The sequence below is a fragment of the Ambystoma mexicanum genome, chromosome 11 (assembly GCF_040938575.1).
Source record: "Ambystoma mexicanum isolate Mex_15411 chromosome 11, UKY_AmexF1_1, whole genome shotgun sequence".
NCBI lineage: Eukaryota > Metazoa > Chordata > Amphibia > Caudata > Ambystomatidae > Ambystoma > Ambystoma mexicanum.
Genome location: NC_090934.1, coordinates 1,352,702,772 through 1,352,720,438, shown reverse-complemented (window position 1 = coordinate 1,352,720,438; position 17,667 = coordinate 1,352,702,772). Strand labels below are relative to the sequence as shown.

Sequence of the window (17,667 nt, the reverse complement as noted above, 5' to 3'; positions counted from 1 at the left end):
AATCCAAGGGGTTTAACCTCCTTGGCTGCTGTGATGTTGTTGCCATCTATTTTGAAAGTAGAATAGGGGTGCCCTAATTTGTTGAAGTTAGCGGGGGTACCGAGAATGAGAAGTTGCGTTTTGTCGTCATTCAGGCATGGACAATGAGAGGCCATCTATGCCTAGATGATGAGGTACACTCCATTCACAAAGGCCAAATCCTTGTTGTAATCGCCAGTCAACGGAATGAGGATCTGTGTTTTATCTGCATAGTTAGTGTAGGTGATACCCAGGCCATCTAGATCATCAAAAAAGCACTTTGTGAAAATGTTGTACTAGGTGGGTTACACGCATGAGCCTTGGAGCATTCCGCAGGTGATAGGTATGGGGTCGGCGGCTGCTATAGGTGAGAAGACATGCATGGTTCTATTGTCCAGGAAGGACTGGATCCATCCAATCTCTTCTTGTGAAAAATGGGCAGCGGAATCCAAATGGTTGCATAGGATCTTGTGGCCCACTAAATCAAATGCTGCTGAGAAATCGAGCAATAGTAAGTGTTGCCTTGCCGTTGTCTCTTAGTGCGTCTATTCGGGCCCTAAGGTCAATCAGCGCAGTCTCAGTTCCATGCTGCGGTCTAAAGCCAGACTGGCGTACTCTCAGGAGGAGGTTACATTCCACGTATTGTTGGATTTGTATGTAGGTCACCTTGTCTAGAATTTTTAGCAGGAAGAGGACTGTGGTAATGGGGCGGTAATTAGGTATTGCTGGGGCAAGTGTTTGTTTTTTGAGGAGTGGGAGGACCCAGGACTGTTTTAGGTTGTTGGGTATGGGGCCAATGGAGAATGAGGCATTGATCAGTTTGGAGATGATAGGTCACGAGCAGCATCTTTTGTGATTTGGGCAGGGCAGGGGTCGCCGTGGCAATTGGACCAGCAATGTGTGGCAGTATTGCAGCAAAACAAAGGGAAATTAAAGTATTATTATCCAAAGTGGTAGGGCCACTTTTAAATGGAAGCCCCATGGTTGCTTTGTTGTGAAAAGACGGGTCTATAGCCTTCCCCCCAACCCATTGGATGCGCAGCTGGGCCTTGGGAAAAGGCGTCCGCGCCGCTGGAAAAGGTTAACAAAACACTAATTCATGCCAAGACTCTCAATATTGTGGCTCCTTTAGAGAGTGATGCTATGGATGCCCTCTGCAACAAGCTCTCCATGATTGACAGCCCTGAGATACGTGGCCGAGAGCCAAGATAATCTGAGCAGCACAAATCGGGGTGAGAGAAACCAGAAGAGAGTTGTCTTCCTGAATTTATCTTTAAGCTCTGCCACTGATCATCTGAACTCTGTCGTATTGACATCCTTTCTGGGCGCCACTCAGTTGATTACTAAAGTGCAGGTAGATGGTGCAACTCTCCAGGTTATATCGCATTGCCCAATGGCAAATGGGCATGCCCTAACGCTATCAAGGTTGCAAACACCACTAATTTGACTTCAACCCTGCCAAGAAAATTCCCTGCTAGCACCAATCGCTGTATAGGGGATCCTGGTCGGACTAGACCGGCAGAGTGTGTGCATATTTCGCATGGTTTGCTTGACGCTGTACATCCACAGACCCCACATTGACAAGCAGACATTCATTTTCTTACCTCAATGGTGCGTATGGTTAAAATAGATGAAATTCATCCGAAGAGAGTCCTTTTCTGAATCGTACTAACTTGCTTGCTATATTCAAATCAATTCCTTGTTAATCTACCATTTCTAATCATGATATTTTACGGATTGAACTGCTTAAATGGGTTAGTCCTCTTAATTAGGTATTCTTTGAATTTCGCTCATCAGTTGCAGCCTCTCTGTTATGGACATATGCGCAAAATTTGAATGCGAGGGGACTTAAACTCACCATGTCAGATGGGGGGAAAAATACCAGTTCTCCCTGCAGGCTTCTTACACGGACATGTTTTTGAGAGACCTGATAGTACATTGAATAACGGAATGGCTAACACTGTACAACAATGCACGTATTCTCAGCATGCCAACCATCATGCTGTGAGTCATAAGGAAGAGTCTTTAGTGTGAAATGTACTACTTGATTGCTGCCACTTGATGGTGTAATGAAACGGCTTAGCTGAAACGCACATGGTTTTCACTCCTTTCTTGTCCACCCGGTTGCTATGGCATGTATTCAAACTGGTTATATTTTTATTTTACAGCAGACATGAGCTAGGGAGGCATTTTTTGTTGATGGCTACAATATATCATACACAGCAGCTAAACATGGTGATAGAGGCTGACCGCATGGGGGTCTTGCCATTGGTGCTTTGGCCAAATACACACGATTACTCCATGACCAGGCTGTGATCCTATGACCAGGCTGTGATCCTATGTTATGGGTACCACTCTGACTAATCTTGGGCACCAGCTTCTTATTAACATATGATCCTCCGAGTGGGGTAGAAACGAGGAGTATTATTGCCAACATCGAATATACTTTGCTGCTTTGGCCAGATGCTTGTCCCACGGATGGTTCGTTGTCGCTGGTGACAGTTTGCTGCTCGAGCTATCCCGGGAGCATCACAGGAAGGAATGTAGCAATTAATCAGACCTGAATGCCTATAAGCATACTGATTCTATGTGGCTGAATTTAGTTGTGACCCAGGACCTCATTTGTTTGACTGCAAATTAGATCAATTATGGGAGTCTAAAAGGCACCTAGACTAATGGTTCCAGCTATACGAGACTGGGCCACATGTTTGTTGATGGGTGTAACCACGTTCAATACTGTAAGTGATCATGCACCCTTGGCTTGGACATTTAGAACGCTGTCTATTCTCTGCCTTAAAAGTATGCAGGCCTCGGTGTCGGTTAACCCTCAGGGTAATCAAATTGTAATGAACAGTAATAATGTTGTGGCAATTAATAACTTTGTCAAAGGGAACCATCTTGTACTCACAGATTGGCTACTTGAACATGGGTGGGGCGTATCAAAGGTTATGTGCTTACTAAATGACCAATTGCATTTGAGCCAGGAGATGATCGCTCCGCCTAATTCCGATGTTGGTGTACATCACAAGAAAATATATATCTGAAACGATATAACTACATTAAGAAATCTGAGTGCTATAGTCCTATTGAGATAAAGGTTTTTGGCTCACCTATCAACTTGGTACAAGAACTTAAGTTGGCACCACAAATATTCTAAGAAAGTTGACTGGAAGGGGCCATTTCAAATACTCCGTAGTAATGATTATAGGTTGTTTTGCTCACTGTTTAGAACCTTTGCCAATGGTACTAGTGGTATTGGGAAAAATACTATTTATGTGGCATGTTAGACCGATGCCATTTTGGCATTATATAGTAAACCTGAGTCCAACTGTATTATGACGCAATATATTCTAGATGCTAAGTCCTGTAAGCGATTTGAGTGATGTGGCATTGTAATTTATCAAAGCCTTAGATGGCTCTAGAGCCACGGCCCTGACATGATGGCAAATGTAACATTTAAAGCTTACCCAGAATTCTGGGCTACCATATTGGCAAAGCTATATTGCCACATTGGAAAAAGTTTTTCAACTGGTGCAGAGAAAAGAATGTAGATCCTTTTCTATGTTCTATTCCAGAAGCACTATATTTCCTTCTGACCCTAGCACCTAGGTGTAAATATCGGAACAATAAAAGGTTATCTTGCGGCGCTTTCCATTTTCAAGCGCTCATCGGAAGAATACTCCTACTTCAAAATTTCTTTGATAACACAATTCTTAAAAGGTCTCACTAATGTGTTTCCTCCTCACCCATTCCAAGTACAGATTTGGGATCTCAATTTAGTCCTAAAATTCTTACTCCTTTTGAGCCTATGCACATGTGTCCATTAAGATTACTAACGTGGAAAACGGCCTTCTTAGTTGCTTTAACATCTGCAAGAAGAGTCAGCAAATTGCAGGCACTGTCTTCTGGGCCACCCTATACTGTGTTCTATAAGGACAGAGTTGTATTGAGGGTTAAACCATCATTTTGACCAAAAGTAATATCTGATTTTCATTTAAGTCAGAAAATTGTTTTACCCACATTCTATCCTCCACCCCATCCTTCTAAGGAGGAGGAAAGATTACACAGACTGGATCCAAAAAGAGCTTTAAGCTTTTACATCTCTAGACTTTCCAGACTTAGAGTGGACAACCAGCTGTTTATAGGCTACACAGGAAGGAAACTGGGTCAATCGGTGACAAAACAGACAATTTCACGCTGGATCGTACTTTGCATTTCAGAATGCTACAGACTAGCACAAAAAGACTCACCAGAAGGGATAAGGTCTCGTTCCACCAGAGGCATCGCCTCTTCGACAGAGGCATCGCCTCTTCGACAGAGGCATCGCCTTGGTCTTCATTACACACCTTCTCAAAATTCTATAGCCTGGATGCTTCCCAGTCTAGGGAGCTAACTTTTGGAAAAGCAGTGCTTTATTCCGCCATCTAAAGGCATTGGAAAAAATCTGACCCCTCCTCTATCTAAGATGAGGAATACGTTGGAGGACACAATCTACTCGAAGAACAAGTTACTTACCAACTGGTAACGTTCCTTCGATTGGATGTTCCTCCAACGTATTCCTCATCGCCCTCCCAACCTACCCCTCTGTAGATTTTTCCAGGTTATTGCCATCTCAAATCTCGTAAGGCTGATACCTGTCTGCCGGCACAATCTACACAGTACAAGATCACAGGAAAAAACGGGGCGAAAAACAGAACTGAGGCCAAGGGGCGCCGCGCGTGCTACTTATACACCCGATGACGTCACCCTCGACGGAGGCCTTCCAGGGACCATCGACTCGACATCAATGCAGAGCACCCTCTGCCGAAAAAATTTCCGAAGAGCAGCAGAGCTGGATGGAATACATCTAAGATGAGGAATACTTTGGAGAAACATCCAATCGAAAGAACGTTACCAGTTTTTAAGTAACTTGTTCGTTTGTTACTTTAAATTAGTGTCATGCGCCCTTGTGCTTCGAGAAAAAGGGCAAATGATACTTCTCTGTATTTTGTGAGAAATTACCCTTTATTTAAACCATTTTAATGTTTCTTATGGTGCCCTTTGTGATAACACGTGTTTCGATGTACACAACGTCTTTCTCAAATCAGGGCTAATGTTGTTGATTCAGATTTCATATTAAGTTTTTTCTCACAAGTCATGGGTTAAATCCCTTGTACAGCGCATCCCGTGCTGAAAAATCCTCGCAAATATGAAATATGAATCAACAACATTAGCCCTGATTTGAGAAAGACGTGAACGGCGAAACACATGTTATTACAAAGAACACCATAAGAAACATTAAATTTGTTTAAGTAAAGGGCAATTTTTCACAACATATGTTTAATTTGTCCTCTTTTTCTCAAAGCACAAGGGCGCATGACTATAATTTAAAGGAACGAAAAGTTTTTTGTGCTTAAAAATAAAACGGAGTAGAGGAGCCAAGAGAACTCCTACAGAATTTCATGTGACCGTAAAAAGTTAGCATCTAGCTACCAAGAAGGGCGCTGAGGTCCGTCTGTAGGGAAACCCATCCCAAATAGGCTCCTCCAAAAGACACCACATTATATATATCTTACTAACCCTCACTTACCAAACTGTGATGTAATAACAGTTTTGTACTTATTACTATTAATTTTTTGTTCTTTTTGCAAGCCAAACAAGGCTTATATGTGATCTTTCAATTTCGTTGTTTTTTCCTGCTGTGAACTCTATCACTATATGTATGTCTGAATAAATCTAATTGTATTCCACTCCTCTTTTGTGACCCTTAATAGCTAGCAACCACAAACTAGCTTTTCTGCCTTTTTTAGCTACACGGTTAAACAGGGGTAGCTGTTGACTCTCCCTCCTCTCTGATCTATTCCAAGCCAAAAGGCCATGCCTTTTATGCAGGTTTCTCCCATTCATTCGAAGCCTAGCTGCCAGTCAAACAGCAGGGTGGCTGTCCATGCCGGACAGCCAGCCGGCCAATCACCTTGGGGTGCATTCCTGTAACCAAGGGGATTAAGCACAGGGAGTTTCGGGCACCTCCCTCACTTCCTGCCCCTGCCAGGCATACTGGAGCCAGAGACGGGCATCACTCGTGAATCCCGCCAAAGACAAAACGAACAAAGGGACCAAACCTGCTTTGGCGCGCAGAGTAAATCTCAAGAAGGACCTTTCCACAAAGAAATAGCGAAAAAAGACCAGGCCCATTTTGACAAATGGGCACCCTTGGGTGCCTTACCATAGCTGCGAACGCAGCCTGCGGTAGAAGCACACCACAGTAGTTAAAAGTTTGTTTATTAGTTTATTAATGTGTATGGCACACCAAACCCAAAGGTAACTGGGCGCAACAGAGAACAGAATACATGGATACTTAAAAACTTAGTTACAGCGTGAGGCACAGGGTACAGATGAATCATTATAGATAACAATCTGAGAAAATCTATAGAAATAATATACATATATTCAAATGGACTAGTTAGATCTTCAGAAATTGGCTATTAAGAGTTTAATCTTGGTAGTCATTGGAGTTTAGCCATGTAAGACTATTCCGCCTGAAGCTAAAATACGATTGGTCTATACTGATGTCAAGCGGAAGAGCATTCCAATACTGGGCTGCCTTAACCGAGAAGCTAGTGACGCATGTTTTTTTAGCCTGAATTTGGGTATCTGAAGGCAGTAAGAATTGGTAGTTCTGGTAGGGCGGGGTCCAAGTTCTTCTCACTGTTCTCTCCGCAAGGTAAGGGGAAGGTGCGTTGTTAAGGCATTTGAAGATTAGTGAGGCTGTTTGAAGTGAGATCCTGTGGCTAATTTTTTGCCACTTTTGTTCTCTTCTTATACTGGAGATGTGTTCTATCGTTATTTTGCAATATTTGAATTTTGTCAATGATGATTTGTTGGCTCCCATGTACAAGGCATTGCAATAGTCAAGTTTGGATAGTATAAGGGTGTTGGAAATGATACAACTGTCTTGTGTAAGGAAAGCTCGGCATGCCCTAATGAGCTTGAAAGTATAGGCTGTGGAGGATGGTAGGGAGTTAACTTGTTTCTTCAGTGTCAAGGTAAAAGCCTAGTGTTTTTACTACCTTGGCTACTGTAATTGTGTTGCCATCAATGTTGAATGCTGAGTAGTTGGGGCTGAGTTTTTTTAGGTTGGCGGCAGAACCGAGGAGCAAGATTTCGGTTTTGTCATCATTCAGGCATAGCCATGATGGCCATCCATGCCTGAATGATGAGATCTATTTCATTTACCAAGGCCGTATCAGTGACAGTTGCCTGAAAGGGGAATGAGGATCTGAGTGTCATCTGCATAGTTAGTGTAGGTGACACCCAGTCTGTCCAATTGGTCAAATAGGGGCTTGGTAAAAATGTTCTCCATAGTTGGCGAGACGCAGGAACCTTTGGGTACACCGCAAACTATTTTGGTGGGGTCCACTGATGCCGATGTGGAGAAAACTCATACTGCGGTTGTCCAGGAATGATTGGACCCAGGCTATGGCCTTGCTTGAAAAGTGGGCAGCCGATGCCAAGTGTTCGCACAGGACAGTGTGATCCACTAGGTCAAAGGCTGCTGACAAGTCAACGAGTAGTAGCATGGCGGTGTTCCCCCTGTTGTTAAGCTTGTCACTCTGTACTTTGAGATCAATTAAGGCTGTCTCTGTGCCATGTTGCAGTATAAACCTAGATTGGCGGGCACCTAGAAGATGGTTGGATTCAAGATATTGCTGGATTTGTAAATAATCTATTATCTTAAGAAGGAAGAATTCCGTGGTAATAGGCCTGTAGTTGGTAGGGATAGAGGGGTCTAAGTTTTGCTTCTTGAGGAGAGGTAAAACCCATGAGACTTTTAGGTTGCTTGGGATGGTGTTGGAGAAGGAGGTGTTAATCAGTTTAGTTATGAAAGGGGCTAAATCCCTTTCTGCATCCTTAATTAGTTGAGCTGGGCAGTTGTCACCCTTGCAGTTGGAGGGTTTGAGGGATGCAATGATCTTTTCGGTTTCCTGAATAGATACTTTGGCAAATTTGAATGGTTCAATGGCTGGTGAGTTTGTAGTAGGGCTGGAGAGTGGTGTTTCATTAGAAGTTAGGGAGCCTTTTTTATGGGGATTTTGGTCTGGGGTGCTTTTATTTTTTTAGCTAGATGATTTTGGATGTCTGTGCACCATTGTTTGTTTTTAGGTATATTGTCAGGTAGGGGTCCTGGGGATTCCAACTCTCTTAGGATAGCAAATAGTTCCTTGGTGTTGGAGCTTGCATTGCAGATCCTTTAATTGAATAGATATTTTTTTTGGTGAGTAGGATTTCTTTTTTGTAGTTGTTAGCGAAGAGATTGCGTTTCAGTTTATTTTCTTCAGACGGGGTGTGCCGCCATTGAGATTCTAGTTTACTTTTTTGCGCTCTTAGTTCTTTTAGAGGAGGGGTGAACCAGGCATTAAGGTGTTTGTTTGCTTTTTCGTAGTTTCAGGGGAGCAATAGTATCTAAGGTTTTCTTCATAGCGTTATTGTAACTCTCCACTAGGGGTTCAGGATCCAAATTATTGGGGAGGGCATTGATAGTAGGGAGTAAGAGTGGCAGGGGGTTGTCCGGTGTGGTGTTTTTTTTTTTATTATTATTTTTAGATCTAGTGGGTAGGGGTGGTGCCATAACTGTCTTTCATGATCTGTTTATCCAGCGTTAATGAAACATTAATAAGGCAATGATCTGTCCATTGTTGAGGGGTAATTTTGGCTATAGTAGTATAACAGTTGAAGGTGGCAACCCAGACAAGGGTCCTTCCTTTGTCGTGTGTTGGGGTGAGGACTTTTTGGGTTAGGCCATGTTCAGCTAACATAGTGGCTGTAGATTGGGCTGGTTTGTTGTCTGGGTCATTAAATCCTAAATTAAGGTCGCCTAATAGTAGGAGTTGCGAGGAGTCTGTAGTGTTAGCTAAAAGACTAGATAGATCCTCCTCGAAGGTACCAATGGGTCCAGGTAGCCTATATATTAAATGGATTGTTAGGGTGTGGCAATTGGAGACGGGCAGTTTGCATGATTTAAAGGGAGGTTGAGCTAGTAGTCTTAAAGCAAGGTTGGTTTTCGCTATGATAAGACCGCCTTCTCTGCTGTTGGGTCTGTCCATTCTAATTGATAGTTTTCTGGAATGGCTAGGGTGAACGCTGGGCCTGCTGCTTCGTGCAGCCAAAATTCAGTGACTGCCAGAAGGTCAAGGTCATCAGAAAATAGGATGTCAGCTTTTTCAGTGGCATGGGCTACTAACGATCTGGCGTTGATAAATGCTCCAGATATTGTGGTTAAGTTCGGCACATTCTGGAGTTTTATTGGAATGAGTTTAGGTTGGTTAATGTTGGCGCCAGATGTGGTTAGGTTGGGGAGTGACTCCGGGTGCCATAAAGTGGCTTTATGTTGGTTAGTAAAGGCCTTGTTGCTATAGCCTGTAGGCTCATAGAGGCGGGGTAGTCTAGCCCGGAGTCTACTATTTTGGTCCAATGTGGGGCAAGGTACATGTTTAGAGAGGGACATAATTAAGCCGATTAGTGGTAGGGTGAGGCACAGCAAAGAGGTCACCTGAGTATTACTGAGTCACATCATTGTGGATAGGTGAGGAATGGTAGAGAAAGCAGGCTAGTTCCGCATGGGCAGGGAACGTGTGATTCAAGAAGGCTAGTCCCACAAAGGCTGGGCACAATTAATGGGCACCTATGAGCAGGCAAAGCAAATGTTGGCACAATAGACGGGCTCCTATGAGCAGGCAAAAGCAAATGGTGACTAAATTAATCGGCACCTTTGAGCAGGAAAAGCAAATGTTGGCACAAAAGATGGGCTCCTATGAGCAGGCAAAAACAAATGGTGACTCAATGGGCACCTATAAGCAGGCAGAGCAAATGGTGACTCAATATGTTGGTAAGGGTACAGACACTACATTTGGAGGCAATCCTAGCAAGATAATAACTAAAGTAAAAGTGATACAAACAAAAGTTATTTTAGATACAAAGTACTAATCGACTGAGCTAGTATTCAATATAATGCACTGTCTGAGTGAACCTAGGCTAGCGACATTCAAATGGAATTGGTGGTACACAGGATGTAAACATCCAATGTTCAGGCAGAGCAAATGGGTCACGTGTGGGCATGCATGGTTGGACTATTCATACATATAGTTGTTAGCACAAAGGTACTACGAACGTTGTCTAGTACCACAATCAGAGCAAAACAGTCGTATAGGTGGAAGAAATAATGATGTTGCGCGGTAATAAAACAATTGGTGAGTATGTAGGTTAATACTATCCTATATAGATTGATAGCCTGATGCAAATAGGACTATGCTGTTCCAAGTGGCCAGTCCTTCGACTAAGGATGCGATACTCATATGATACAGTAGGTGCACATAAAATACTCCTGTGGCTTAACATTGCGCTGTATTACAATGTCCATCCAATAGGTTATAGATAAGGTGACAATAGTTATGCAGATGAAAGTGTGCTTTAGAAAGTAAGCTTTGGTCAATGGCTGTAATCCGAGCCAGGTCACTAGCTAGTTAGGACTATATGTAGGTGTAGAGCTGGAAGTCCAACCTTATAACATGTTTAAGGAGATGCAGAGTCAGCTGGTAATGCGGTCAGGAACGCGAACAGGGCCTTTTTCCTCGACCTTGTTCCTCAGACCGACTTCCGGCTGCAGGGATTGGAAGATGGAGGCACCCGGTTGCTTAGCAACGGGTCACAGCCTCAATCCTGGGCCGCGTTGTGCTGGCCATTTTACGGTCAGGCAAGGTTACAGACAAAGAGGGAGATGACACGGTGTGGGCAGCCAAACTGGGTGAAAACAGCAGATTAGGCCACGAACACAAGCTGAAGGTCCTCACCGAGTGGCGTCCAGTGATTCCCATGTGGATACTGCTATCTGTCTGCGGCGTAGCAGTGATCAGGTAGCTGATGTTAATTGCTCCAGCTGGTGAGGGTGATGGGCTCCAGCCCTCTCAGCCCCCTGGGAAGAGCCTGAAAAGTATACCACTGCCACCAGCCATTTATCGAGGAAAGGGTAACATAAAAATGTTACATGAGAAACTAGACAAAGGGGATACGAAGTATCCCCTCCAGCACCCTATTGTAAGATAGTGTGTTCTGGGTCTAGAAAGTTACAAAGGTAAGCAAAGTCAATTTCACTTTACTGCTCTTGGAAACAGTAGTTATCCAAGAGAAAGCGATTTAAACCTTTGGAAAATCTGAAAGACTTCCCTGTGCCATTGCACTGAAGGTGCTGTGGGTTACAATGTAAAGAGATGATGCCTATGGAGTTTGTCAGAATCCACAACCAAAAGAAAGTATTCATATTGTAGAAAAAATACGAGAGTGGGGAAAAAGGCTGTCACTCTCTCAGGTGAAAAACTAAAGTCCTCAAAATCCCGCAAAGGTGCTGGGAGTCTCTAAGGTACAGAGGAATTAGCACATTTCTCAGAATTCTCCCTAGCAGACTTTTCGCCACAAGCCAAAACGCACAATGTCCAGGCTTCGCAGCGAAGGTCAGAAATACACGACTTAGACAGCCCTTAGAACTGGCTGTAACACCTTGGTGTAGACTAAATTCTCCCCTGTAAACAAGTGTCACATGTTTTATCACTGTTTATGTACCAAAATGTGTAGACTTGTTTGTTTAATCTGTATTTATGTATTAACCCCTGTCATTCTTTTCATATTGATCAACAGCAGTAACAGTATTTTGTAATATGTACAATTGTATGTGCAAAAATGTTTCATTTTATGTTTTTGTGCAAATAGATTTGCTTTACTTTACAAACAAATGATGTTCAAAAACCACTAGTAATTGAATATTCTCATATATCTATAGAAGTACCTTACAAACAATGAGGAGTGGTGCTTTCTTTACTGGTGCAAAATGAAAATGGTGAATGAGCAGTGAGGGGCTTTTGCATTTAACCCTTTCACTTTATTTTCGATTGAGCCCTCCTGGGCAGAATAGGGTGTGTTTCCAGGAACCCATATATACAATTGGTATATCACCTCCATAAGAAGAGTTAGCCAGCTACAAACTGTGTCAGTGCAAGACCCTTTCTTTGTTATCCACAAAGACAAGTTGGTATTAAGAACACACTTTAGGTTTTCACCTAAGTTCATATCCAAGTTCCATGTTACACAATCCATTGAACGACCTGCTTTCTTTCAAAATCCTTCAAACTCAGCTGAGAAGAACCTCCATACTTTGGATGTAATGAAGGCGGTTCATTACCATGTAAACAAGATAAAACTGCCAAGAAAAATATACTGTCTCGATAGCACCTGGCAGGGAAGGTAATCCGGTTTCTAAAAACGCCATCTCCAGATGGATAGGGAAATGCATACAGCTCTTTTGCTCCTTTTCAAACAAAACCCTGCCTTTCACATGAAGAGCTCACTCTACCCAGGGGCACAGGAGGTACTTTGCCCTTTATTGCAAATGTCCCCCTCGATGCCATTTGCAAAGCAGCTACATGGAGTTTCATACATACTTTTACTCAGCATTTTTGCATTTACACACATTCTAAAGCAGATTTACAGGTGGGACAAGTGGTGCTAAAACATCTATTTGCCGCTGTACCTTCTCACAGTCGACCTTCTCCAGACACTGCTCGCTTGTCTATGCAGAGCATGTGATATAAACAGATCCACAAGCCTCAGAAGGGATACATTACTCACCGTAATCATATTTTGAATGGATTGTGTCCTCCCACATAGTCCTGATCTTTGATATTTCCTAATATCCTTTTTGCTGCCTCCGATTTTTTTTTTCCAGTATAGGGCACTGTTTGTCGATGCCTGGTCGAGTCGATGTCCCTCAGACCTCCGTCCTGACGCCTGTCATCACCGGTATAAGTAGCTCGCGCAGCGCCTGTTGATCAGTTCTGTTTTTCCGTGCTTCATAGCTTCAGTAACTAAACGCTTGGTACCATGTGATAATTTAATTTTCTCCAAAAACTCAAAGAAAAGCAATCGAGTTTTCGAAGAGATGGCTTCTCTATCGGTTCTGCCTACTCCTCGGTCTGGATTTAAAGTGCCTGGACTGCAGTGCTAAAAAGTCTGTGACGGACCCGCACATGATCTGCCTGTGGTGTCTAGGGTCAGAACATCGTGTTCGGAGTGTGACAAATGCATATCTATGACGGCCAAGTCCTTGAGAGAGCGCAGAGGGAATTTGGAGAGAGGTAAGCCTCAAAAATCTGTTACCCCCTCCAAACGTAAATCGTCTGACAAGTAGAGGGCTTTGTCTCGTCATAAAAAACCTAAACGTTCCAGTTCGTGAAGTGGGTCGCATCATTCCTCGTCTTCGAGGCATGGCAAAAAGAGGCATCACAGGTTGCCGTCCACTTCCTCATCCAGTTCATCTGAACGGGTCGTTTGTCCCTCAAAACATAGTACCCCGGCTCAATGGGAGGAATTCAGAGTTACTATGATAAAGGTGTTCGAGAATGCAGCCTTGCCCCCCTTGACAAAACCTAGAGGCAATACCCCAGACAAAACACCTGGCAAGTACAGGTGCCGTGAGTCTTCAAACCCGGCCATGTAAACTCAAGAGCGATTGCATCCCTCGAGTCGATACAAAGCCTCCAAGATGCACACAATCTTCATCCTCGATGCCAAAAGAAACCCATACGGCAAGCCCGATGAGTGCGTCTTCGGCGCCAAAATTGAAGGAGAAGCCAACGACGCCTCGAGTGTCGACCTCCTTGACTCCGTGTATACCATTTCTTCGACACTATCGTCATAGACCTCATTGTTTATGTCGAAGCCATCAACAACTTTGTGGAAATCTTCTAAGACGTCAACGATTTTGACACTGTCAACTCCCATTATGACGTCTATAGCACCTTCTTATTTTGAGAAGTTTTGTACACCACAACCTCGCTCAGAGTATTTGAAAACTTTCTTCATTGTATGAAGATGCAGAGTCATCTGAGGAGGAAAGACCATTTAGTCTCGAATATGGGACACCTTCTGTACCAGAGGAACTCGTATCGGAAGAGTCTCGTACAAAAAACTTGCAGGACTGTCTTCATGAGGCGAGTGGTATTGACCCTTCCCCCGAAATGGATTTTGTCAAGGCAGATCCAGGATATCATGGCGAGCGGACATATAGACAACTCCTGACGAGAGTCATGGAATATATTGGATGGTCCAGACCCACACCTGTTTTCGAACAGGACAATTTAAGACCTATTGGATAAAGGTCCACAGGAGGACCCAATTGTGCCATTTCAAAGGGCTCTGCAGAGGGGGTTAACTTCCAATTGGGAAACACCCGAGGTTGCCCTGGCAGTGAATAAGAGGCTAACAGCCAAATACAGAGCTTCTACTTCTGATCCACTGTACCTTTCAAAACATCAAACACCGGAAAGCCTGGTAGTACAGTCAGCTACTTCTTCAGGTAGACAAAATGCCTATCCCACGATTCCACAAGATGGGGATGACAAGATATGATGCCATGACCAAGAAGGTTCTCTCGGCCGGTAGTATTGCGTTAAAATCTGCTAATGTTACTTGCACGCTGGCGAGATTTACCCACACCCTTTAGCAGTGGATTTCTATGGCAGCTGACCACATCCCTGAAGGGGAGGAACGAGACTGTTCCTTGAATATTATCAAGGATGGGAAGGACGCTATGAGCAAATCCCTCCAAACTGGTCTCGACTCTGTTGACAGCATCAGCAGAGGCATGGCGGCTAGTACAGTGATCCACAACCATGCAGATCTACGGAAGTCAGGATTTGCGCCAGACTTTCAATCCAGACTTCTCAGCATGCCCTTTGATGGCACACATCTATTTGGGAATAAAGCAGAGTTTGGCGAAGCTGCACACTTCCAAGGCGGCGGCCAAATCTCTTGGAGCTGCAATAAGGCAAACTCCAAACCGCCCCACATGGGCGTCTTGGAGGGGTAGGTCCTTTTGCTGCTGTTCCGCATTCGGAAGAGGTAGAGGACAGCCAGCTCAAAGAGGTCAAAGACGATTCCCCTCTGGTGGACGGGGTAGAGGTACTAAGACTGCAACGGTAGGGACTGCCTTACCCTCAGTCTGTGTGTCTGCCTTTCCAAAACCTCTGCAGGCTGTCACAGCTTCCGATAGAATGTCAGGATATTACTTCAGATGCTTGGGCATTAGAAACAGTTGGCCAAGGTTATTGTCAGCCTTTCCTGCAAAAACCTCAGTCATCCACCGGGGAACAACTCTTTGAAGGCTATGGATCCGCTCCTTATGCAGGACATTTAAACCCTGCTGGAGAAAGGTGCTATAGGACCAGTATCTGTAGCAGAGAGGAAAAAGGGTTGGTACTCTCCTTATTTTTTGTAATTCCAGAGGAGTGAGACCCATCTTGGACATGAAATACTTGAACAAATTCCTCAGGAAGGACACGTTCAACATCGTAACCCTTTCTCAGATCCTTCAGGCCCTCCAGCTTCAAGATTGGATGGTATCATTGGACCTCCAGGAGGCTTACTTTCATGTGCCGATCCATCACAAACACAGACCTTACCTGAGATTCGCCATTGGCCACTCTCGCGATCAGTTTCGGGTTCTGCCATTTTGGCTAACCTCCGCCCAAGTGTTTTCGCCAAGCTAATGGCGATTGTGGCAGCGAGTCTCAGTAGAGGGGGAGATTTATGTCTACCCCTAACTGGACGATTGGCTGATCAGGGCCAGTTCCCCAGAACAAGCCCTAGATCACCTCAGCTATACTTGCCACTCCCTCCACAGGCTGGACTTTTCCCTCAACTTCAAGAGAAGTTCCACATGATACCATCACAAAGACTCCAGCTCATCGGAGCAATCCTGTATGCATCCCTGGGAAAAGCCTCGCCACCAGAGGTGACGGCTCAAGACATTCTCCAGATGGTGACAAAATTCCAAAATGCCCAACATCTATCAGCCTTCGATTTTCTGAGGTTGCTCTGCCTTACGGAAGTGCGAACTGTACTGCTCAAGGGAATTTCCGCCAAGAGGAGTTCTAGGAGAACTGTTCGTGGTGGACTGGGAATGTCCACTTCTCTGCGGGTTTCCTCCAGTCCCCATCCTTCCTCACGTAATAAGGAGGTTGAGAAGGTTCAGGAAGTTCATGATCTTAATTGTCCCGGATTGGACCTGGAGGACGTGGTACCCAGACCTTCTGGACATGTCTATCTGCCCTCCGATTCGTCTTCCACAAAGAGGAGACCCCCGCTTTTTCTCTCTCTCTCTCTCTCTCTCTCTCTCTCTCTCTCTCTCTCTCTCTCTCTCTCTCTCTCTCTCTCTCTCTCTCTCTCTCTCTCTCTCTCTCTCTCTCTCTCTCTCTCTCTCTCTCTCTCTCTCTCTCTCTCTCTCTCTCTCTCTTTCTCTCTTTCTCTCTTTCTCTCTTTCTCTCTCTCTCTCTCTCTCTCTCTTTCTCTCTTTCTCTCTTTCTCTCTCTCTCTCTCTCTCTCTCTCTTTCTCTCTTTCTCTCTTTCTCTCTTTCTCTCTTTCTCTCTTTCTCTCTTTCTCTCTTTCTCTCTTTCTCTCTTTCTCTCTTTCTCTCTTTCTCTCTTTCTCTCTTTCTCTCTTTCTCTCTTTCTCTCTTTCTCTCTTTCTCTCTTTCTCTCTTTCTCTCTTTCTCTTTCTCTCTCTCTTTCTCTCTTTCTCTCTTTCTCTCTTTCTCTCTCTCTCTTTCTCTCTTTCTCTCTCTCTCTCTTTCTCTCTTTCTCTCTTTCTCTCTTTCTCTCTCTCTCTCTCTCTCTCTCTCCCCCCCCCCCCCTCGGTTTATGAGGCTCGGTAACAAGGATTGGGACCTCCTGGATGACTTAATGGGGGCTTTGCTTTCGGCCAGAAGGCCAGCAACCAAATCTGTATACCGCTGCCGTTGGACTAAGTTCTACAGCTGGTGTAGAGATGAGAATGTTGACCCTTTCTCATGCAATACACAAACGGCGTTATCTTTTTCTTTTGCACTTGGCAAATCTGGGGCTTCAGATTGGTACCATCAAAGGTTATCTAGCAGCGCTTTCCATCTTCAAGTGTACTGCAGAGGGAGTCTCCTATTAAAGATTTCTCTGGTAATTCAATTCTTAAAGGGATTAACTAATTTTTATCCTCCGAGTCCCTTTCCAGTCCCACTCTGGGATCTCAACTTGGTTTTAAACTTTCTAATAGGTGCTCACTTTGAGCCTTCATTCTTGTCCATTAAGAAGACTGCTTACCTTGAAAACAGTTTTCTTAGTGGCAATAACATCTACCTGAAGGGTGAGTGAGCTACAGGCTTTATCCTGCATGCCTTCTCATACCGTTATTCATAAAGACAGAGTGGTATTAAAGGTGTATCCTAACATTCTCTGCAAGGTTGTTTCTTTTATCCTCCGCCACATCCGGGGGAAGAGGAAGAAAGACTTCAGACTCGACCCTAGGCGTGCACTGAGTTTTTACATTAACAGATTGGCAAAACTGAGACAGAATGATCAGTTGTTTGTGGGCTATACAGGTCATAAATTGGGACTAGCCATCAACGAAGCAACCATCTCTAGAGGGAATATTTTAACAATTTCAGAATGTTAGACTGGCTGGTAAAGACCCCCTAGAACATATTGGGGGCTCACTCGACCAGGGGTGTTGCAACTTCGTCTGCTTTGCAGAGGGGAGTTCCAATAAAGGATATTTAGGACCATCGGTACAGGAGACGTCGCACTAGGGATAGT

The 17,667-nt window shown here is 44.2% G+C and overlaps 1 protein-coding gene across 5 annotated transcripts in view; it reads left to right on the top strand.

Moving 5' to 3' along the window:
* The window catches only part of ZNF280D (zinc finger protein 280D), a 1,333,168-nt gene that overhangs the window by 549,407 nt on the left and 766,094 nt on the right, over positions 1-17,667 (top strand). The window lies entirely within an intron of this gene.